This window comes from Pantherophis guttatus, chromosome 6 (assembly GCF_059756535.1).
Source record: "Pantherophis guttatus breed Tessera chromosome 6, ASM5975653v1, whole genome shotgun sequence".
Lineage (NCBI taxonomy): Eukaryota > Metazoa > Chordata > Lepidosauria > Squamata > Colubridae > Pantherophis > Pantherophis guttatus.
Genome location: NC_142068.1, coordinates 99,228,421 through 99,252,396, shown reverse-complemented (window position 1 = coordinate 99,252,396; position 23,976 = coordinate 99,228,421). Strand labels below are relative to the sequence as shown.

Genomic DNA, 23,976 nt, shown 5'->3' with positions numbered 1-23,976 from the left:
GAAGAAGAGGGGTGCCTCAGAAGACTGAGAGGAACAGGCAAGTTCCTCGGAGGTCAGAGGGAACCCTCTGTGAGTTGGCGGTGGGGGGCAGCAGCCATGGCGGCTGCCACAAAGCTGTGACAACTGGGCAAGAAAAGTGCTGGAGGAAAGCAAAGTAAAACGGAGTCTTTTGAAGCCAGGTGAGTGACAACAGCCCAGGCTTGCAACAACGTTTGGAGCTATATTAGTAACTAGAAGACCCCTAGCCTAAAACAGCGGCTAAGTAACAAAGGGGCTTTGGATTTTTTTTTAAAACTGTAACTTTTAAAGAACAAAGACCCGAGAAACAACTAATTTTGGAACAAGAACTAAGAGACTTAATTTAGAGATACGGTAGACATTTAGTAAGGACTAAACACTTTAAAAATATGAACTGGACTAAGGAAAAAAAAAAGAAGATTTAATACTTTTTTAACTAAAAGAAGAAAATATAGTGGATGGTTATATAATAAGAAATAAAATGGAGTCTTGCATGACTAATGGGAAATGTGGATTATAGAGAGACACCATCTGACATAAAGAGGAACTTTGTAACCTCCCTTTCTTATGAGAACTTTGAGCTCTACAAACAAAAAAATTGCTGAACTGTGGAGTAGGATTTTTCTTTCCTGACTGCAAGCAGCTGGACTTTGGTGAAGAAAAGGAATTAACAATGGAACTCCTACAGTTAAACAAATAATAATTTGAATGTTGGTGCAGGAATAGAAGAAGGATTAAGCACAGCCTTAAAAGAAAGAGATTTGATACACTATATCTGGAATAAAATATGAAAAGAGATTTAATTGGACTTATGGAGAATAAAATTAAAAATTTGGAAAATGGAAGGAAATTTATGTTTGCAGACGAGGAAATGAAGATAATGTGATTAAAAATAAAATAAAGTAAAGATGATTGTAATAAATTAAAGGGAGGCTTCTATAGAAATTAAAAATGTTAAATGAAACTAATTAATACATGTAAAGATATGTTTAATGCAAGAACTATGTTTTAATGGTAACATGTTAAGGTAAGGAATAAGGGTGAATATGATTAATTGAAAATGTTAAAAGGAATTTAAAAATATACTTAAAAATATGTTTTAAGCAAGAACCATATGTCAAAGTTAAAATGTTATGAATGCTATGAAAAAGGATAAAGAAAAATATGATTAAATGAAAAGCAATGCATAGATGGAGGGAAACAACAAAGAAAGGTTTAAGTAGAGATTGTTAAACCAAGTATGAACATGCTGTATTTAACAGCCAAAAAGCTATAATATGCTGTATTGAACAGCCAAACAAATGGCCATGCTGGGTATCAGCCAAAACGAAACTTAATATGCTGTGCAACGGCCAAAAATCAAAAATAGAGATGCTGTGTTTAACAGCCAAACAAAGGGCATGCTGGGCAATGGCCAAAAAATAAAAATATGCTATATTCAACAGCCAAAACAAAGGGTTATGCTGTGATTAACAGTCAAGAAATAGAAACGATTGGTTTAACATCAAAGATAATAAAAAGAGGTGGGATAATTAAAATGAGGAGGTGTATGTTGAGAGTGATAGTTAAGACAAAATGTAGAAGTTAGGTTTAATAATAATTAAATATTTAATGAATGTTTAATTTGTTTAATATAATTGTAAGACTTATATTGTTAAAATATCCATCTAAGCAAATGAAAGAGAAAAATGAACTGATAACTGGTTAGGATTTAAGATTTAAGTAACGGGTTTTTGGGGATAATGGCATAATTATATAGATAGATATGAGAGAAATATTTGTTTAAAATATTGAGTTGTGTTAATTGAAAATAAGATTGGTTAATGATTTGTTTTAATTTGTGACTGGAGCAAAAGCTTTGTTTTGAAAAGATGTGGTTTTTTTAAAAAAATAAAAAAAATAAAAAAAAATTCATCCCAAAAAAGAAATTTCTGCAGGGTAAGAGTGTGCGTGTGTTTGTCAAGAGCATCAAAATGGTGGATGTGACTGGGTGGTTGAAATCCTGTCCATTTTTTATGTGCATGGCATATATCATATGCTCATTTAAAGAGGCAATATACATTTACAATATACAGATACAATATCCAGTTGTGTCTGACATGTGGATGTCACTGGTAATAAAATAATAAAGAACCTTTATATATCTATAACTCAACATTTAGAGTTTTTTCTTGTTGTCTTTCTAAATTTTATTTATTTATTTATTTATTTATTTATTTATTTATTTATTTATTTATTTATTTATTTATTAAATTTTTATACCGCCCCCTCTCCCGAAGGACTCGGGGCGGTGAACAGCCAGAATTAAAAACACACAATACAAATATTAAAATACATTAAAACAAAATTAAATTATCTTTGGCTTCTCCAATTTAAAACCCCTTACCCATAAAATTCCCCAATTAAAAGATTTTTAACCCAGCCCGGCTTGCTGAAATAAAAAAGTCTTCAGGGCCCGGTGGAAGGTCTGGAGGTCCGGGATTAGTCGTATCCCCGGGGGTAGCTCATTCCAGAGGGCGGGTGCCCCCACAGAGAAGGCTCTTCCCTGGGGGGTCACCAGCCGACATTGCCTGACAGACGGCACCCTGAGGAGGCCCTCTCTGTGGGAGCGTGTTGGCCGGTGGGAGGTCATCGGAGGCAGAAGGTGGTCTCGTAAGTAACCGGGTCCTAAGCCATGGAGCGCTTTGAAGATGAGAACCAACACCTTGAAGCGCACTCGGAAGACCACTGGAAGCCAATGCAGCTCGCGCAGGAGAGGTGTCACGTGGGAGTGCCATGTCGCCCCCATAAGTACCCGCGCGGCCGCATTCTGCACCAGTTGGAGTCTCCGAGTGCTCCTCAAGGGGAGCCCCATGTAGAGAGCATTGCAGTAGTCGAGGCGGGAAGTGACGAGGGCATGAGTTAAAAAATACTTGAGGTTGTGTTTGATGCTTTGGGAGGCTGGAATATGTTTACATCAGGAGTGAAATCTACTTACCTTTCTTACCGGTTTGGAAGTACGCGTGTGTGTTACATGTGTACGCACACCTTCTGTGCATGTGCAAAACCTGCGTATGTGCAGAAGGTAAAAAAACATTACTTCCTGGTTAAAACAGGAAGTAATGACACCCGGGTGGTAATCGCTACCGGATCGCCGAACCACAGGGAAAAATCGCTACCGGATCGGGCAATCCGGTCCGATCAAGGAGCATTCACCCCTGGTTTACATAATTATCCTCTATCTAGCCTAAAACACACTGGATTTTCCCTTACCAGTTTTACCTCTGTACAGAATGTCAGGTTATCATTTTGTATTACGGTTGGTGTGTATAACGAGCAAGATGTTTAGATTGGATTGGCATTTTTGACCACCTATTAAGTCCTTCCTAACCACCTGGAATAGGCAGATGTTCTTATTTAATTATATTAAAGGTATGGCCGCAGGAAGTAAGCTGTTCCAAATAAAGCTACGTTGTTGTTAATCTTCAATTCGATTGACAGTCTGGGACTGGTAAAAACTTAATAGTTCAAGCCCTAACCAAGGACCTAAGAGCTATTAAGGTCCATTGGCATCCTTCAGTCTCAAGAGACTATGATATCGTGCTCTGGAAAGAGGTCCTAAAATAGCATCTAGTGTGACTAAAAAGGCCAGTTCAAGAGTGGCAATCCCTTCCACACTGAGAGCAGATACATTCTGTCCCCTGCCCAGCCCCCAGATTTCGCTGGTTCTGGGACTGCCTCTTTGCCTCAGCCTGCTGAACAAGTGCCTCTTTGAATTGGAGAAGGCCATGCTGCGTCTTTAGCCTCCAAGCTGAATGATGGTGGTCAAGGTTTCCCACATGTTAATGTCCATTCCCAGGGCCTTTAGGTCCCTCTTGCAAATATCCTTATATCGCAGCTGTGGTCTCCCTCTGAGGCGCTTTCCCTGCACTAATTCTCCATACAGGAGATCTTTCGGAATCCGACCATCACCCATTCTCACAACATGCCCCAGCCAGTGTAGACGTCGTTGTTTCAATAGTGTATACATGCTAGAAATTCCAGCACATTCCAAAACTGCGCTATTTGGAACTTTGTCCTGCCAGGTGATGCTAAGAATTCATTGGAGACAGCGCATATGAAAGGTGTTCAACTTTCTCTCCTGCTATGCATAGAGGGTTCAAGACTCACTGCAGTACAAGAGTGTGCTCAGGACGCAGGCTCTATAGACCTGGATCTTTGTATGTTCCATCAGCTTCTGTTCTGCCCCAGCTATGGACCCCAAAGAACGCAGCACATACAAACTCTATACAAAGCTTATTTTACTCAAATAACTTAGTCTTTATCATTCAAAGGCTGTTAATGAACTGTCTTAACAGTCTAAGAATTAGTCTTAACAGAATTCTAAGATAAGGTAATCACAGTCTTACTAGAGCTGGCAGAAAGCCCAGAAGCAATTTTGCAGACACGAAAGAGAGTGAACTAAAGTTATTCTCTACAGCTTGTTGCAAGTGGCGTTCCTTCTTAAATAGGCTAAGGAAGTGGCCAATTAGCCTCAAGCCTTACTCTCGAGGAGACCTCCTCCTGAGGAGCCACTCCTGCCTTTTGGCAGCTCTGCGCGCCCGTGCATTGAGAAGAGGCTCCTCTTCTTCGTCGAAATCCACACTATGATTCTGGATAGACTTTCTCTGCAAGCACCTGGAGCCTCTTCAGTATGACACGGGCAAGCAGCTTCCCTACAACACTAAGAAGAGAGATGCCACGGTAATTGTTACAATCACCCCTGTCACCTTTGTTCTTGTACAGTGTGACGATATTCGCATCCTTCATGTCCTGTGGTATTCCACTTCCCTCCAACAAAGACACAAGATTTCATGCAGTTCAGTGGAGATGTTCTCCTTGTAGCACTTCAGAACTTCGGCAGGGATGTTATCTTTCCCGGGTGCCTTGCCAAAGGCAAGAGAATCCAGAGCCGCATTTAGTTCTTCTAAAGTTGGTTCATCGTCAAGCTCCTCCAAGACAGGCAGGCACTCAATGTTATTTAATGCTTCTTCAGTTACCACATTTTCTCTGGAATATAACTCATAGTGCTGCACCCAGCGTTCCATCTGCTGTGCTCGGTCCTGGATAACCTCACCTGTAGCAGACTTCAGAGGGGAGATTTCTTCTGTGTTGGACCTAAGGCCTGCTTGATGCCATCAGACGTCCCCTTGATGTTGCCTGTGTCAGCTGCTATCTGGATCCGAGAGCAAAGTTGCAGCCAATAATCGTTAGCACATCTCCTGGCAGTCTGTTGGACTTTGCTACGAGCAGCTTGCACTGGAACAGGCTTTATATGCAATTAGAGCTCTCCTTTTTTCCTCGATGGCTGGCATCAACTCCTCCAAATGGGCTTCAAACCAATCTGCTATCTTTCTGATCTCCTTACCAAATACTGACAAGGTGGTATTATAAACAGCATTCTTGAAATATTCCCATCGTTCAGATGCATTTACTTCAGCCAGGCCTGGGAGAGTTTCCTTGAGTGCTGGTGCAAATTCCTCCACTTTGCCCTGATTGCGGGTCTTGTTGATGTCAATTCATGGTCTTCCTTCCTTCTTTGAGTGATGCAATCTCTTTGCAGTTTTATTTTGCTGCACACCAAGGAGTGGTCTGTATCACAATCAGCACCCTTATAGCTGCGTGTGATTGTAATATTGGGGAGATTGGAGCACCTGGTAAGAATCAAGTCGAGCTGGTGCCAATGCTTTGATCTTGGATATCTCCAAGAGACTCTGTTGAGGCTTTGTTTTAAAAGTATGTATTGCTGACGCAAAGACCATAGTAGCAGCAAAACTCCAGCAGTTGTTGGCCATTTTCGTTCATCTTTCCGACGCCGAACTGATCTAAACAAGTGGGCCAAGAACTATAATCAACTCCAACTCTGGCATTAAAATCGCCAAGGATAAACAGTGGTTCTTTCTCAGGGATTTTCTTGATAGTAGAGCCATCGTCATAGAATTTGTCTTTCTCTACTGAAGATGATAATGTCAGAGCATATGCGCTAATAAGAGTAACCAGCCCTGCTGATGAGCGGAGCTGCAAGGACAGAATTCTTTCACTTCCTGCAGCAGGTAGAGTAATGGATCCTAGTAGAGTGTTTCTGGCCGTGAAGCCAACCCCATATTCCCTAGACTTGTTTGATGGTTTTCCCTGCCAGAAGAATGAGAAGTTTTTCTCCTTAATAGATCCCAAGTCTAACAGGCTTGTCTCTTGAAGGGCAATGATGTCCATCTGCAGTCTGCTCAACTCCATGTCAATGGCAGCTGTCTTACGTACGTCATCTATCTCTTGTAAATCATCAGAAAGGCCGGGGGTCATTGTCTGAACATTCCAGGTGCCCAACTTTAGGGCTAAAGTTTTCTTATGTTTGTTGCATGGTGCAAAGTTATCGATCTGCTTGTCGGCTTTGACCCTAAACCCTGTGAGGTTAACAGACCATGGTGGGGCAGCACCTTACTGGCTGGGGGCTGCCCAGTTTAAGGCGGGCGGTAGCTGCCCAATGAGGTACAATGACCTCTCCCATCGACGAAAGTGGCCCCTGGCGTCACGCTCTATGCCAATCAAGCAAAGACTTAAAACTGGTAACTGCCACTTCCTGTGTTGTTTCAATTCTGTATGCAAAGCTGGAGTGTCCTCTCCAGAGCACGAGGCCTGGGTAGATTAATATGGAGGATAGACTGCAGAACCCCCCTCTCCATGTTGCTGAAATAGTCCAATGGAACAGCAAAGCCGATACAATTTGTTCCAGCGGCGTCGCAAGAGAACGTGATTGTACACAGTCACAAACTGCTTCCGGGACTCCGGCTCCGGATTTTGCCTCAAGGTTGACTTCTCAAGCCTTTTCCAGTAGTAGATATAGCCACAAGTCAGTGCACGTTTGTAATCAGTCTCCTTTCTCCTAGAACAGTGGTTCTCAACCTGGAGGTCGCGACCCCTTTGGGGGTCGAACGCCCATTTCACAGGGCTTTGCTGTTGGCTTTGCTGTTGCTGCAACGTTGGAAAATTAGGTAGGCAGATTTCTTTTCTTTTTCCTCACCAAAAAAGGTAGGTGCAAACAATGGGAAATTTAGGGAAAAAGAGGAGAGTTCAAGATTTTAAAACACAAAAGAAAAAAAGCTCTATTTAACTAGGGAATTGTAATAATTGAAATACTATTAATTGTATATTGTGTTGAAAGCAGAAATGGTTAAGTTGTGGTTTGGAGGAATATATGGGGGAAATTATTTGGTTTATTATTATTGGTAAATATAATTAATTGATTTGTAAGAAATTGGATTGCATGGAAATAATTGGAATATTCATGTTCATATTGATTAATATACAAAAAATGTAGTTATATAACTAATTGATTTATATCAATCAATTACTACTGCAATGCTCTCTCTATATGGGGCTCCCCTTGGGGTGCACCCGGAGGCTGCAGTTGGTCCAGAATGCGGCCGTGCGGGGGATTATGGGAGCAACGGGGCGCTCCCACGTGACACCTCTCCTGCGCGAGCTGCACTGGCTTCCTGTGGTCTTCCGGGTGCACTTCAAGGTGACCACCTTTAAAGCGCTCCATGGCTTAGGGCCGGGGTATTTGCGAGACCGCCTTCTGCCGCCAATAGCCTCCCACCGGCCGGTTCGCTCGCACAGAGAGGGCCTCCTCAGGGTGCCGTCGGCCAGACAGTGCCGGCTGGTGACCCCCAGGGGGAGAGCCTTCTCTGTGGTGGCACCAGCCTTCTGGAATGACCTATCCCCTGAGATACGCACGATATCAGACCTCCGGACTTTTCGTTGGGCCCTGAAAACACACTTATTCCATCTAGCTGGGCTGGCTTGATCCCATCCTCTCAGTTTTAATTGATTCGGTTTTAATTGGGTTGTTTTAAATTATTTGGTCCAAAATTATTTAATTGTTTTTAAATTGTTTTTAAATTTTGTATACTATGTTTTATTTTGGCTGTGCACTGCCCTGAGTCCTGCGGGAGAAGGGTGGTATAAAAATAAAAATAAATAAATAAATAAATAAATAAATAAATAAATAAATAAATAAATATTAAAATGTTGAATTTATATTAAACAACTGTAATATTACATAATTAACCAATGTGAGGATGGATATAAAAATAGATGACAATGGGAAGGGGTATAATATAGAATAGAAGGGAAAAATTGAATTTGATTAAGATTAGAGATGAGGATGAAGGGTAATATTGGTTTTTTACAAAAATAGATGAGGAATAAATATGGCAAAAAGGAAATATAGAAATTGTAAATTTAATTGAAATGACTAAACACTGTTTAAATTTGTGAACCGGCCAAATACTCTGTTCAAAGAAAATACATTGTATGTTTGTATGTATGTTTCTAATTGTTGTTATTTATTCATATTTGTTCTCTTTTATTCTTTAAAGTTTAACAATACATACTTTATCTTAATATCTTTATATTTGTTTGGGGTTGGCTTTCTTCCCTTTCATCTTTTTTATTGTACAGCAATCTTTCTCCTCAAACCTACCACCTCTCTCTTTTCTTTCCTTCTTACTTTCTCTTCCTCCCCCTCTTCTTCTCCTCCCTACTTCCTCTTCCTTTCTCCTTCTCCTCCTCTCTTCCTCCCTCTCTTACCCTCCCTCCTACTCTAATTTCCCTTCCCTTCCTTCATCCCTCTCTATTGCTGTATCCTTTTATGCATATGGACTACTTAGAGGGCTGAAAAAGTTATTTCTGACTGGTCCTTGCACTTTTGACCAGTCCTCGAACTTACGACTGTCCTCACATTTTACGTTTTTTGCCCTATCTTGTCACCATGGTGAAGAGAAGCAGTTGTGAAATGAGTGACATGGTTGTTAAGAATACTACAATGGGCATAAATGATGACCAGTCATAAGTGTGAGGACCGGTCAAAAGTGTGAGGCCCAGTCAGAAATGACTTTTTTCAGCCCTCTGAGTAGTTCCTATACACATAGCCATGGCCACCCGGTCACATGACCAGCTAGCCACGCCCACCCAGTCACATGACCTCCAAGCCACACCCACAAAATAAGCCACACCCACAGAACCAGTAGTAAAAAAATGTAGAACCCACCCCTGGTTGGGGGTCACTACAACATGAGGAACTGTATTAAAGGGTCGCGGCATTAGGAAGGTTGAGAACCACTGCCCTATACACATAGCTATGGCCACCCGGTCACATGACCAGCTAGCCATGCCCACCCAGTCACATGACCTCCAAGCCACACCCACAAAATAAGCCATGCCCACAGAACCGGTAGTAAAAAAATTTAGAACCCACCCCTGGTTGGGGTTCACCACAATATAAGGAACTGTATTAAAGGGTCGCGGCATTAGGAAGGTTGAGAACCACTGTCCTAGAAGATGGTTCTGCCATTTTATCTGCCATTGGGGCATAAAGCTGCCTTCCACCTTCAAAACAGCTGACCATCTTCTCCTGCAACCCTGGATAGGGGCCCTTACGAGATGCTACCAGCTGGGCCAGCTGGACCAAGGTTTTTTTTAGAGAGGTATTACTCCTCTAGCACTTCTCCTCACTCCAGGACTCCTCCTCCAAGTTTTGCCTCGAGGTTGACTTCTGAAGACTTTCCCATAGATGGATATAGCCACAAGGCAGTGGAGGTTTGAGATCGGAGTTTTTCTTCTCTTACATAAGTTGCCTTCCAAGGCTAGCGGACACCATCTAACCAGTTTTTCCCATGCACACTGTTACGTGGGGAAAATGAGGACTCAGCAAGCCAGGCGGTGTGTAACAACAGCTCTTTTTATTAGAGTGAGAATCCAGCAACTGACCTAGGGAAACAGCTCCCCTTATATACCTTGCAGCTGTGGTGGTCAGCCAATCACCTGATGGCTAGTTCATTCAAACTTCCCGCCAAAACCTCTATACATAACACCCCTCCCTTCCCAGAAGTCACTTGGGGTGTACTTTAACATACGTAGTCAAGCAAGTGGCCAGGGCATGCCCGCACTCTAGTTGACCTGCACAGTTCAGTCAGAGGTGTGGCGTCGAGCGGGTTGGAGGGACCTCCCGTTTCTCCTCGCTCCGCCAATGGAACCTCCTGGACTTCGCTGTGGGTGTTGCCTTCTTCGGACGTCCGTTCCTCCTCGAGTGTGCGGCGCTAGACCCTGGATTCTGCAGCTAAGTCTTCGGTTTGCATCGGGCTTGTAGTCAGGGATCGGGTCATCATAGTTACAACTAAGTTTGGCGGCTATGCGTTTTGGCAATTGATCGATGTGTCTGCACCAAATCCTCCCATCCCCCATATCCACTCTATATGATTTGGGATGTCTGTGATGGTCCCTGCTACCCAGAGGGGCCCCTCTCCGTAATTCCTGGCATAGACCTGAGTCCCTCTTGTGAAGACCCGAAGCTTTCTCTCCGTTTCCCTGAGACTATCGGGGGAGTAGTTGGGGTGTAGCCTATCCATGATGCATCGGAGCTTCCTTCCCATTAGTAGTTCCGCCGGGCTACGGCCTGTGGCAGTGCAAGGTGTGGCGTGTTGGGCTGTTAGGAATTTATCCACCCGTGCTTGCCAGTCCCCTGGGCCTAGTCGTGAGAGAGCTTCCTTAGTCGTTCTCACAAATCTCTCAGCCAATCCGTTACTGGCCGGATGAAACGGGGCAGAGAGTACGTGCCTGATCCCCAATTCTGCCAAGTACCCCTCAAATTGTGTGGCCATGAACTGTGGCCCGTTGTCAGAGACCAAGGTGTCTGGTAACCCGTGGGTGGCGAATAGCTTCCTTAGCTCCCTGATCACCGCGTCGGTGGTAGTGGCTTTCATGAGCTTAATCTCCAGCCACTTTGAAAAGGTGTTGACTATGACCATGAATATTTGCCCATGAAAGGGGCCTGCGAAATCTATGTGGATCCTAGACCAGGGACCCTGTGGTCGCTCCCACTCCCTTACTGGTGCTGTTGGGGGTTCTGGCCTAGACTCTTGGCAGGGCTGGCACTTCCTCACCCACTCAGTGATATCTTTGTCCATTTGGGGCCACCACACGTAGCTCCTAGCTAATCCCTTCATCCTCACGACCCCGGGGTGCCCCTCGTGCAACAGTTTCAAAACCTTTTCCCTTAGGCACAACGGAACAATGACCCGATCGCCCCACAATAGACAGCCCCCTTGCATCGTTAACTCATCCCTTTTGTTAACAAATTATTTGAATTCCCGCCCTCAGTCTTTTCCGGCCACCCCCTCGTGACCCAATTTGTGACTTTCTTAAGCATGTGATCTTTGGATGAGGCCCTCGCCACTTCTGTGAAAGTAAGAGGCCCCGAGTCCAAAATGTCAATAAGCAGGATTGGACCTCTGGGTGTTGGGTCTTCTATCATGTCCGGCAGTGGGCATTGGCTGAGAGTGTCGGCGTTGCCCATGTTCGCCCCTGGTCGGTGTACCAGGCGATAGGAATAGGCTGCTAAAAAGGTGGCCCAGCGTGTCATCCTGGGTGACAAGGCAGCAGGAGTAGGCCAGTCCCCTGCCAGGAGCCCCAAAAGGGCACGGACCATCCTGGCAGGATGGTCTGTGATGAGGTCGAACTCCCTGCCGAACAGGTACTCATGGAATTTTTCGACTCCCGAGACGGCTGCAAGGGCCTCCTTGTCTATCTGGCTGTAGTTGCGTTCGGCACTAGACAGGGTTCGGGAGTAGTACGCAATTGGCGCCACTAGACCGTTTAGTAGTCTATGGCTCAGGACGGCTCCCACGCCAAACGGGGATGCGTCGCAGACTAGCACAAGGGGGAGCGTTGCGTTGTATTGGATGAGAAAACTTTCCGCTGATAGGAGTTTCTTAACCACAGCAAAAGCAGCAGCCTCAGCCTTCCCCCAAACCCACGTGGACTTTTTTGCCAACAGTCTGTGCAGGGGTTCCACTACTGTTGCCTTGTCTTTCAGGAATATTGCATAAAAGTTTAGGAGGCCCAGAAACGTCTGTATTTCCATTTTGTTCTTGGGGGTGGGGGCCTCTTGGATTGTCCTGCCTTTGCTCTCTGTGGGGTGAATGCCAGTTCCGTCTACCCGATACCCCAGGAATTCCACAGAAGGGACTGCTATCATGTACTTATTGCGTTTGACTCTGAGTCCTGCACTTCTGAATTTTTGTAAGACCTGCCGCAGTCTATCCCCCAGTTGTTGCTCATCCTCCACTGTGATCAGCACATCATCAAAATATGGGATCACCCCGGGCAGCCCCTGCAATAGTTGCTCCATGGTGCTTTGGAAAAGTCCGGGAGCTACGCTGACTCCAAATTGGAGTCGAGTACACTTAAAGGCACCTCTGTGCGTAACGATCGTCTGTGCTTCTGCCGTGGCACTATCTACCAGTAATTGCTGGTACGCCTGCGCAAGATCAAGTTTTGCGAAGATCCTGCCAGGGCCCAGAGAATGAAGTAAATAGTGTACTTATTGGTACCGAGTATGCGCTCTGCTGGAGGGCCTTATTGATAGAACATTTATAGTCTGCACAGATGCGCACAGACCCATCCGGCTTCACTGGGGTCACAATTGGGATCTCCCATTTTGCGTGGTCTACTGGCACCAACACCCCTTGTTTGATGAGCTTGTCCAGCTCCATGTCTATTTTTGGTTTAAGGGCGAAGGGCACCCTCCTAGGTTTTAGGTGAATGGGGGCAATATTGGGGTCAAGATTAAAAGAGATAGGGGTCCCCACATACTTGCCGAGTCGCTCGTCGAACACATCCTGAAACTCTTGCATCAGGTTGTCTTTCAGGGTGCTTCGCATGTTTCGGACGCTGGTGAATCCCATGCCTAGGGCATGGAACCAGTCCATCCCTAGGAGACTTGGAAGATTTCCGCTGACCACGGTGAGGGGTAGCTTCTTCTGGTGTTCTCCATACTCGACCTGGAACTCGCCAATTCCTTCTACGGGGATGTGGTTCCCCTGGTAATCTCATAGTCCGAGTCGTTGGTAGCGTAGTCGATGTTTCTGCAGACTGGGTATGGCCTTCCTCAGTTTGTTCCGTGACATGATGGTCAGTGGTGATCCTGTGTCGATCTCCATCCGACATTCGTGCCCCTCAATCTCCACTGTCGTGTAGACTTTCTCCCCAGGGGTAGAGGATGCTTGGCTGACTCGGATGGTGCAGGTCTCGAGGTTTTTGGATTTTCCGCCCTTCCTGTAGTCCTTCGGCTTATTGGTTCTCCGTCGTTGTGCCGTCTTTGGTTGGCTGGCGGCGTTCCGCAGCTTGTGGCTTACTGGTTGTGTTGATCTACAGACTCTTGCGAGTCTGTAGATCTTTCCTTCTGCATTGCCGGCAAATGGCATCTCGGAAATGGCAGTTTTGGCACTGGTGGGACCTTCTGCAGCTCGCACAAGCTTCTCGGAGGCTCCTCCGGTCCCGTCGGTACTGCTCAGTTTGGAAAACCTCTTCCTCCGACTCCTCCTCGCTCTCAGTGTATGTGGTCTCTCGATGCACTGGTGCTGGCTGGTGTGTTGCCTTGTTTTGCGCCGTCTTCTGTAGTTTTTCTGCCACTTTGGTTGATGACTCTTGAGCCCTAGCCTCGTCTAGCGCAAAGTGAAGCATTAGATTAGTCTTTGCAAGCAACCACCTCTGTAAACGAATGTCTCTCACTCCACAGATTAGTTGCTCTAGGAGCATCTCATCTAGGTCTCAGTATTTGCACTGGTTTGCAGCCTTGCGCAGGGCAGCGACGTACTCGCTGATTGATTCCCCCTCCTGCTGCATCTCTTGGCGGAACTCGTACTGCTGGATGTATTTCGAGGGCGTCGGGGCGTAGTGGTCCTTCAGCAGCATCTGGAGTGTTTGCCACAAAATGGTGTGGACCGAGTTCGGTTCCGACAGCGCTTCTGCCATGTCGAACACCTCGGGTCCGCAATGGGTCAGGAACATGGCTTTCTTTCTGATGTCCGGCAGCCCTTGTAGATTACTGGCCACCAGGAAACAGTCGAAATGGGACATGTATGATTCCCACTTCTCTTTCATTGGGTTGAAAGGCGCTGGCGGCATGTAGGCAGACATCGTAGGGATTCTTTGGTGCTCTGCTCACTCGCCTGGCTGGATTCAGGTTTCAGCTCTTCCGTGGCTTCTGGCCTCAGAATCCCATCCTCGTCGCCAATGTTACATGGGGAAAATGAGGACGCAGCAAGCCAGGCAGTGTGTAATAACAGCTCTTTTTATTAGAGTGAGAATCCAGCAACTGACCTGGGGAAACAGTTCCTCTTATATATCTTGCAGCTGTGGTGGTCAGCCAATCAGCTGATGGCTAGTTTATTCAAACTTCCTGCCAAAACCTCTATACATAACACACACAGCTAACAAGACTTCCCACAAACAGCCACTCTCCCCTCCCCCTAGAAACAAGCAGATTCATTCATGAATCCTTCTGCGCATGTCCAAGATGGCGCTTCAACGCTAGAGCGCCGATCCTTGGGGGCGATGTCCTGGTCAAAGGGGGCTTCGTGGGGGTCAGTTTGATCATCTACGACCCCCCGCCCGGGTAAAGGAGGGTCTACGGAGTATTTTGAGAGCTTCGCTAGCTCTCCGGGTCATCCCAGCTCTGAGAGGGATGGTGTTCAAGCGGAGACAGTGCGAGATGGTGGGCGCGGCCTTGTGGGGCAGCTCTGGTTGTTCCAGCGGCTACCTGGCAGTCGGCGGGACGGCAGCAGCGACATCCGACGATGGCGATGCTGAGGCCCCCTGCGGAGTCTTCCCATGCCCCCGGATGCCTTGATAAAGATCTGTGGAGGCTAGGGGCGGCTGGGGACGGCCATGGGAGGGCCAATGGCAACGGTGTCGCCGGTGGCGATGGTGTCTGCGACGGTGGTCGGTGAGGATGGCGGCTGGTGCCAGGGCGGCTTCCTAAAGGCCTGTAGACCAACTGAGATGGTGTGGGACTCTTGGCAGCAGCCTTAAAAGTGGATTCCCTGGTGGCTGGAGGGTGCTTGGCCCTTGGGGGCAGGGCCATCCCCATGCAGACCCGGAGACCTCCATGGTGAGCTGGAGGGGGCAAAACTGGGTGAGTACTATGTTCCATCAATTGGAAGTTTTGAGAGATTTGAGGGGGCTGGAAAACGTCTGTTGGCACTTGCTGCCTATATTTCCCCCTCCCCTCCTTCCTTTTTTCAACCGAGTTAAGACCTTGTTGGCCTCATTATGGCTATAGCTACCCAGCCTATCCCGGCCTGCTGAGCTGTTCCTACTTTCCCCCATTTCCATCAAGCCATCTCTGAATCTCCTGCCTTGCAAGATTTCTCCTGAACTAAATTTTGAACTAATCCTTCTCATGAACTGGAGGATTGGGCTTTCTGACTTCTCCTAATCCATATGGGGCACTGGATCTATGGACTCAAGGCTGATGGGAGTCGGTGTATGGCTGCCTTCACTCCCGGGTTTCCATCAAAGTTTTATTGGTCGGCCTTGTGAGAGGACGGTCGCCCAAGAAATTTCCGGGGGTCGGATGGCATATCTCCCCTCCACTGCTGTGAGAGGGCAATGGAATTCGGTTGCCTGTGCCATGGACTAAAACTTTTTCCCCTGTACGATAACATCATGGTGGTCTCCTGACCATGGACTATTCTCACCCCTAACGATTTGATGTATTCAATGTCTGAACTCCTTGCCCTGCGAGATTCCCCCCTCTTGCAGGTTTGGCCCTCCACTCTATCGAGGGCCTATCTCAATGACAGATTTTGGAATCCTGAGAGATGGCATGGCGCGAGGAAGGGCTTGTGGGGCTTTTTGGGAAAGTGTTTTAATAAGATTTTAAAGGGTTTGGGGAGGGGGTCTTTTAACAATCTTTTAAGGGGAACTGGGAGGACGACCAAAGGGGATGGGGGGGAAATCCACTAAGGTCAGAGCCGAGCCCAGCACGGGGTAACGGTTTGGAGGGTGCAGGACGAGGGATTGGGGAGGGGATGGAGGGCTATACCAATGAGGGGTGTACCATTAGCATGGTGGATGGGAGGGGCAGATATGGCGGGAGCAGGAGGCCATATCACGTGTTGGGGGTGCGCACTCGGTGTTTGAGAGCTATTGCGCGCCCCAGTCTCCAAGGCTCCTCTACGTGGCTCAGATACTCAGGATCTGGGCCTTCGGCTGATGCTGTGCAATGCCAGGTCCATGGTAAATAAGGCCCCCCTCATCCACGATTTTATACAGGAGGGGGGAGCGGACCTGGCGGGTATTACGGAGACCTGGTTGGGCCCGGAGGGAGGGGTCCCTCTGGTTGAGATGTGCCCACCAGGCTTCAGAGCATTCCATCAGCCGAGGGCCCAGGGGAGGGGCAGGGGGGTGGCGGTTATTATTAACGAAGGTCTTGGTCCAAGGGAGACCACTGTGCCACAGATTGCCGGATGTGAATCCCTCTTTGTGAGATGGGGTCATGGGGTTCAGATGGGCTTGTTGCTTGCGTACCTGGCTCCCTGTGCGCGGCAACGGCCCTGCCCGAGCTCCTCGACGTGATAGCCATGGTGGCAGTTGATACACCCAGGCTTATGGTCATGGATGATTTCAACTTGCCGTCCATTGGTGAAACGTCTGAGATGGCTCAGGAGTTCATGGCTTCCATGACGGCCATGGACCTGACCCAGCTAGTTCATGGCCCTACCCACAGGGGGGGAACACACTCTGGACTTGATTTTTGTCTCTGGCCAGTGGTTGAGTGATCTTATTATAGGGGATGTAGACATGGAACCCTTGTCATGGTCAGATCCGGGTGCGCTTCAAGGTGTTGGTTATCACCTTTAAAGCGCTCCATGACATAGAGCCTAGCTATCTTCGAGACCGCCTGCTGCTACCGACGACCTCCCATCGACCCATGCGCTCCCACAGAGAGGGCCTCCTCAGGGTGCCATCAGCCAAACAATGTAGGCTGGTGACCCCCAGGGGGAGAGCCTTCTCTGTGGGGGCACCTACCTTCTGGAATCAGTTGCCCCCAGAGATAAGGAGAATCCAAGACCTCAGTGCCTTCCGCCGTGCCCTTAAAACCCACTTTTTCCAGCAAGCCGGGCTGGCTTAGGAAGAAATTTTTAAATTTTTTAAATGTTTTAATTGGTTTGTGATTTTTAAATTTTTGGGCCAAATTTATATATATATTAATTGTTTTTAATATTTGTATTTTATGTTCTTAATTCTGGCTGTGCCCTGAGTCCTCAGGGAGAAGGGCGGTATATAAATTGAAAAATAAATAAATAAATAAATAAATGAGGAGAGCTGGAGGACTTTCCTCCCTGCAGTTACATGATTCACTCACTCAAACAGACACTCCCCTTCCCCAGAAAAAGTGTCTGTTTGAGAGTGAAACTTTTTCCCCAGAAAAAGTGTATATTTGAGTGAGCGACTCAAATAGAGTGACTCACTATTTCATGTGACTGCAGGGAGGAAAGTTCTCCAGCTCTCCTCATGGGGTTAAATCTGCTTGTTAAGGTAGTGTCTGAATATATAGGCAGTTCTGAGTAGGGTGTTTTTTTTGCAGAGTCAGGATATTCAGGTCTAATAAGTTCAATTTATTATTATTGTTGAGATCAATTATATAATCAATTTGTGTCTTTCAATACAAGTTAATTATAAGAAGAGACCTGTCCAAAATAGCAGTGGTGCTAATTCACAACTTTGAGTTCTTAAATGTAAAGATAGAATAATAAACAAATACCTTGCAATACTAGCAAAGAGGTTTTATATCTATCAAATAAAAGAAGTGTTTGCATCTGGATGAAGCAGTATTTATATAATTCTTTTTTTTCCCCAGCATGAAACTGGTTGCGTTTTTAAATTTTCATTTTCAGGCTGTGCTCTCAGCCACCTTGTATCTGGAGACCATAAAGCTGGCAGCTCTAAATAGCCCAAGTGAACAACAAAACAATATTTAGAGTGAAAAATAAAACTACTATTCTGCAGATGTTCCATGTTTTAAAGGTCTCACTAATTTTCAAGTTCTGGGTTGGAAGGTATGACATGTTGTCAGCTCTCCCAGGTAAGCCAAGTAGGAAACACAACTAGATGAGCTAATTCTAGTTTATTGTAAGGCTACAATAACAGAATCTTAAGTCTGAAGATACAAACTTCCCACTGCCACTTTTAACCATCTGATCCAATGTCCTATGAGACATTCAGAAAAATCAGGAATCAAAAAGGATTCAATATATTCATGAATGTGTAATTTACTTCTTCAGATAGATATATTTTTCCTTATTGCATGATTGTTAAAGAAAAGTTAGATCCTTTCTTTCCTCTGTGCAAGTGGAGGGAGCTCAAATTGGAGTCTACAAGGAATTACCACCTAAGATGTTAAAAGATCGAAAAGAATATAGGTTTCTACTGAATGAATTGCAAAAGCAAGAAATACCATTCCGGTGGGATGCCCCAACTGGTATAATTCTGAAATATAATGGAGAAGGACACCGATTGAATACTTTTCAGAAGGCGGAATATTTTTACTATAATATTCTTAAAGAAAGATCATCATCCCCACGTACATCTACAATGTTGGAGATAAAAAGTGATAAGGAAAAGCAATTTCAGCATGAGAGGGAACAACAATCCAAGCAGACGGAATTAGTGGAAATGCAGGGAGCTGTAGGAGGAGGAGGCCTTATGGAGGAATCCCTGCTAGAATCTTCACCAATTTTGTCAACAAGAGATGCTGCTTTGGATCTAGCTGGGATGCCTGAAGTTAAGGACCAGCGTATAACTCGTGCAGTCTCCAAGCAAATAAAAGAAAAACAACAAGAAGAAAGTCAACATAAAGGGGGAGCTAAAAGCACCACACAAAGTGAAGCTATGGGGGGAGCAAGGCCGAAGACCTCAGAAGAAGCGAGGCAAGGCAGCTCATCGCTTCAGAAAGGTCAAGATGACAATTAGGCTCTTATCTTGGAATGTTAACGGATTAAACTCACCACAAAAAAGGAAGAAGTTATTTACATATCTGAGACAATTTAATAATGACATAATTTGTCTACAAGAAACTCATATTCGAACTCAAGATCACAAATACCTGATAAACTCTAAATTAGGAACACATTTTATAGCTTCAAACTCGGAAAAAAAGAATGGTGTGGTTATTTATGTAAATAAAAGATTGTCTGCTAAAATTATAGAAGCAGATGAAGGTGGTAGGTTTATTGCAATTGAATTGCATACAGCAAATGGCCAAATTCTTCTGATTGGAATTTATGCTCCGAACCAACAACAGGATCATTTTTATAAGACTTTACATAATAAAATATTGCAATGGGATTATAGATCTATTTTAATAATGGGAGATTGGAATGGAGTAATTGATTCTAAACTAGATAAAAAGAGTTTGGCGAAAGTAAGGATCAGACTACCACAGACTTTTTTTGATATGAAAGAAGATTTGGAATTAAAAGATATCTGGAGAATTTATAACCCAAAAGAATTGGACTATACTTTTTTCTCTGATAGACATAGATCTTTTTCCAGGATTGACTTTATCTTGTTATCAGATGATTTACTTGTTAAAACAAAAAGAACAAAGATATTTCCAAGAACTTTAACTGATCATAGTTCTGTATGGATAGAAATTGAGATGGGAAAAACTGAGAGAAGGTCATGGAGATTAAATGAAAATTTGTTTAGATATGAAAAAAATATAACAGAACTTAAAAAACAGATGAAAGAATTTTTTGAGATGAACTTGAATAAGGGCACCCCAATTGAAATCGTATGGGATGCAAGTAAAGCGTATATGAGAGGGGTACTCATTTATATGAACTCTAAACACAAACAGAATCGACAAAAGAAAAGACTCGAATTGGAAGTAGAAATAAAGAATAAGGAACAGCTACTCATTAAAAACCCAACAGATGAAAGAATATCTGGTGCTATAAAACTTTTGAAAGATCAATTTCAAATGCTCTTGGCGGAGCAAGCTGCAACAAACTTACAATATGCGAAGCATAATACGTTTTGTAATGCTAATAAACCGGGAAGATGGTTGGCCTACACCTTAAGGAAGAAGCAGAGTATACGGACTATTGAGAGTATTGATATTGGAGGGAAAGAAATTTCTCAACAAAAATTGATTAAAGAAGTCTTTGTAGACTACTACACTAAATTATATGCTAAAGATGATATACAGAATGGACCTATAGAAAAATATCTAGAAGAGAAAAGAGTCTCAAAAATTACTAGTCAACAAAAAGAAAGAATGAACTACCCTATAACAGTTGAGGAAATAATTGCAGCAATTAAACAATTGAAAACAGCTAAAGCTCCTGGAACAGATGGATTGACTGCAGTGTATTATAAAACTTTACAAGCAGAAATGGTGGAACAACTTAGAGACTTATTTTGCAATATACAACAAGGGGGTAAAATACCCCCATCATGGAAATCAGCATATATTACTTTGATACCAAAAGAACAAGTAGGTCCTAAAAAACCGGAAAATTATAGACCAATATCTCTTTTAAATAATGATTATAAAATTTATGCAAAAGTATTAGCCAACAGATTGATGCCAGTAATTCAAGAGGTGATTCATGATGATCAAGCGGGATTTATCGAGGGCAGATATATGAAGGACAATGTAAGGCAAGTAATAAATTTATTGGAATATCTTGAGAAGAATAAACAGATCCCTGCAGTGCTGGTCTTTTTGGATGCAGAGAAGGCCTTTGATAGAGTGGATTGGAATTTTCTATTAAAGACTTTGAAAAAGATGGACTTTGGGGATCAATTTATACAGGCGATTTCGGCAATTTACCAAGAGCAAAAGGCACAGATTATTATTAATGGAAGTTTGACAACAGAGTTTAAAATTGAAAAAGGAACAAGACAGGGATGCCCGTTGTCCCCACTCTTATTTATTTTAACACTAGAAGTCTTGCTAAATACAATACGGGACTCTAATATCTTGAAAGGTATAAAGATTAGGCAAGAGGATTACAGAATAAAGGCATTTGCAGATGATCTGGTTGTTACCCTATCACAACCAATGGAATCAATAATCTTGATGAAGGACATTATACAAGATTATGGTAAAGTTTCAGGTTTCAGATTGAATCCAAAAAAGACTAAAATGATAGTTAAAAACATGACACAAGATCGCAAACATGAGCTTGAAAGGAGGGCAGGTTTTGAGACTGTACCTAAGGTAAAATATCTAGGAGTTCAGGTTGCAGAATCAAACATGAAATTGTTTCAAAATAACTATGAGGTGTTGTGGCGAGAGGTGCAGAAAGATATGGAGACTTGGAAAAAACTGCAGCTGTCTCTACTTGGAAGAATAGCAGCAGTTAAGATGAATATTTTGCCAAGATTTCTTTTTTTGTTTCAAATGATTCCGGTGCTTAAAAGTGATAAACAATTGAAAGTTTGGCAATCTGGAGTGAATAAGTTTGTCTGGAACGAGAAGAAGCCGAGAGTGAAATTGAAAATTATGCAAGATGTTCCAGAAAGAGGAGGTCTTAAACTTCCAAACCTACAGCTATATTATGATGCAGCAGCTTTAACCTTAACAAGTGATTGGTTTGGAAGTAAAAAGGCTGGAATATTGAATGCAGAAAGTTTTGATCTTGAATTTGGATGGCACGCTTATTTATTTTATGATGACAAAGTTGATAAAGTATTTAAAAGTCATATACTTAGAGACTCTTTGATGAGAGTTTGGAAGAAGCACCGACTCAAATGGGATTATAAAATACCGCTATGGCTGGATCTTGGTCATACTTTGTGGAATATAAATATAATGTCACTCGGGGGGTTTTTATACAAAGAGGTTCTTTTTACAGATGCGGGCAGATGGCAGCTGAAGACTTTGCAGACACTGTTGGACGAAGGGATTAATTTAACTTGGTTACAATATAATCAATTACAATCGAGATGGAAAGAGGACCAAAAAACTGGTATTATGTTGCATGAGGAAGAATTGGTTAGACATATAAGAGAGAAAGGTCCAATGCATATCAAAAGGCTTTATAATGTTTTGCTAGAAAGGGACTCAGAATCTGAATTAGTTAAAGACTGTATGATTAAGTGGGCACAAAATTTTGAAGAACCAGTGATGTTGGAAACATGGGAAAAAATTTGGGTTCAGAATGTTAAATTTACACAGTCGCAGAATTTGAGGGAAAATTTTTACAAAATGTTTTATAGATGGCATCTAGACCCTAAGAAACTGTCGTGTATGTACCCTAATGTTCAGCCAAAATGTTGGAGGTGTGATTGTACAGATGCTACATATTATCATATTTGGTGGACCTGTAAGAAAGTTAAGGCTTTTTGGATAAAAATTTGGTGGGTCATGCAGAATGTTTTGAAGAAAAAAATTCAATTTTCTCCACAATTGTTTCTATTGGGTATAGCTAAGGGTTTTACAGTGGATGAAACAAAGTTGATTTTGTATATGATTACAGCAGCGAGATTGTTGATAGGTAAATATTGGAAAAATGAAGCTTTGCCTACCGTTCAAGAATGGATTTTGAAGATGGCCAGTTTCGCTGAGATGGCGAAGATTTCAGCATATTTAAAAGACCGCTCACAAAAGACTTATGAATGTGAATGGAAAAAATGGATAGATTATGTGCAGAACAAATATCAAACTAGGAAGTATCAAATAGCTTTTTATTGATAGTATTATATTATATTAAGATAGAAATATTTGAACTATGTGAAGATGAAAAATGATATGGGGGTTGGGGGGGTTTAAAGCTCAAGGTTTTTTTTATATAAAGGGGACAATGATGGGGTATACTCTATGGAAGTCCGGGGGGGAGGGGAGGGTTAGGGGGGGTTAGGAAGGGTGGGTTGGGGAGTTCGGGGTGGGTTAGGGGGGTGAAAATGGGGTGAAAATGTAATTGTAAAACTTTTACAATAAAAAAAAAAAAAGAAAAGTTATTTTTTCAAATCACAAAACGCCAATGGGTCTAGGCTGCCTAGTCCTACACAATCCACAGTGTTTATTTTTATTTTATTTATTTATTTATTTTGTCAAGCATATATAAAATAACAGGTAAAAGTATAAACATAATTTGAATACGTGAAAAGAGTAAATAAAAAGGAATATTAGGACAGAGACGGTAGGCACCCTGGTGCACTTAATGCACACCCCTTACAGACCACTTAGGAATGGGGTGAGGTCAACAGTAGACAGTTTAAGGTTAAAGTTTTGGGGGTTTGGGGAAGAAACCATATGCACAGGTAGTGCATTCCAGGCATTGGCCACTCTGTTACTGAAGTCATATTTTCTGCAATCGAGTTTGGAGCGGTTGACCTTGAGTTTATATCTATTATTTGCTCGTGTATTGTGGTTGAAGCTGAAGTAGTCATTGACAGGAAGGACATTGTGACAGATAGTTTTATGTACTATGCTTAGGTCAGACTGAAGTCGGCGTAGTTCTAAATTGTCTAAGCCCAAAATTTGGAGTCTGGTGACATAAGGTATTTTATTGCAGGTAGAGAAATGGAGGACTCTTCTCGTAAAATATCTCTGGAATCTCTCAATTGTATTTATGTCCAATATGCAATGTGGGTTCCAGACAGATGAACTGTATTCAAGAATTGGTCTAGCAAATGTTTTGTATGTTCTAGTTAGTAGTACAATATTACCAGAGAAGAAGCTATGCAAGATTAAATTAACAACTCTTGATGCCTTTTTGGCAATGTTGTTACAGTGGGCTCTGGCACTTAGATCTTTAGAAATGAGTTTAGAAATGAGTTTTGCTTCTGTCAAAAGCATATATGATCTCTAAGAATTCAGAGCAAAAAATGAAAGAGAGAATCACTGTTTTGCACTGCCACTACGTGCCTTATCCAAAGGATCAGTCTTTGTGATAAACCATATATGGGCAGCGGCATACCTGCAAAATTGTCTCAGGTTCAACAAATGATTTCTGTATGTATTGAGCAATTGTACACAAAGATATCATCATTTAGTAATATAGCTTTCACTGGTAGGAATGTTTAGGCAAGAAAAATTATTGTCTTGAACCACTGTGAAAATCTGTGATGTATTCCTTGGTT

General features: G+C 43.5%; 1 protein-coding gene across 1 annotated transcript in view; it reads left to right on the top strand.

The window, feature by feature from the left end:
• Positions 1-23,976, top strand: part of PITX3 (paired like homeodomain 3) — a 60,326-nt gene that overhangs the window by 20,407 nt on the left and 15,943 nt on the right. The gene's annotated exons all lie outside the window — the stretch shown is intronic.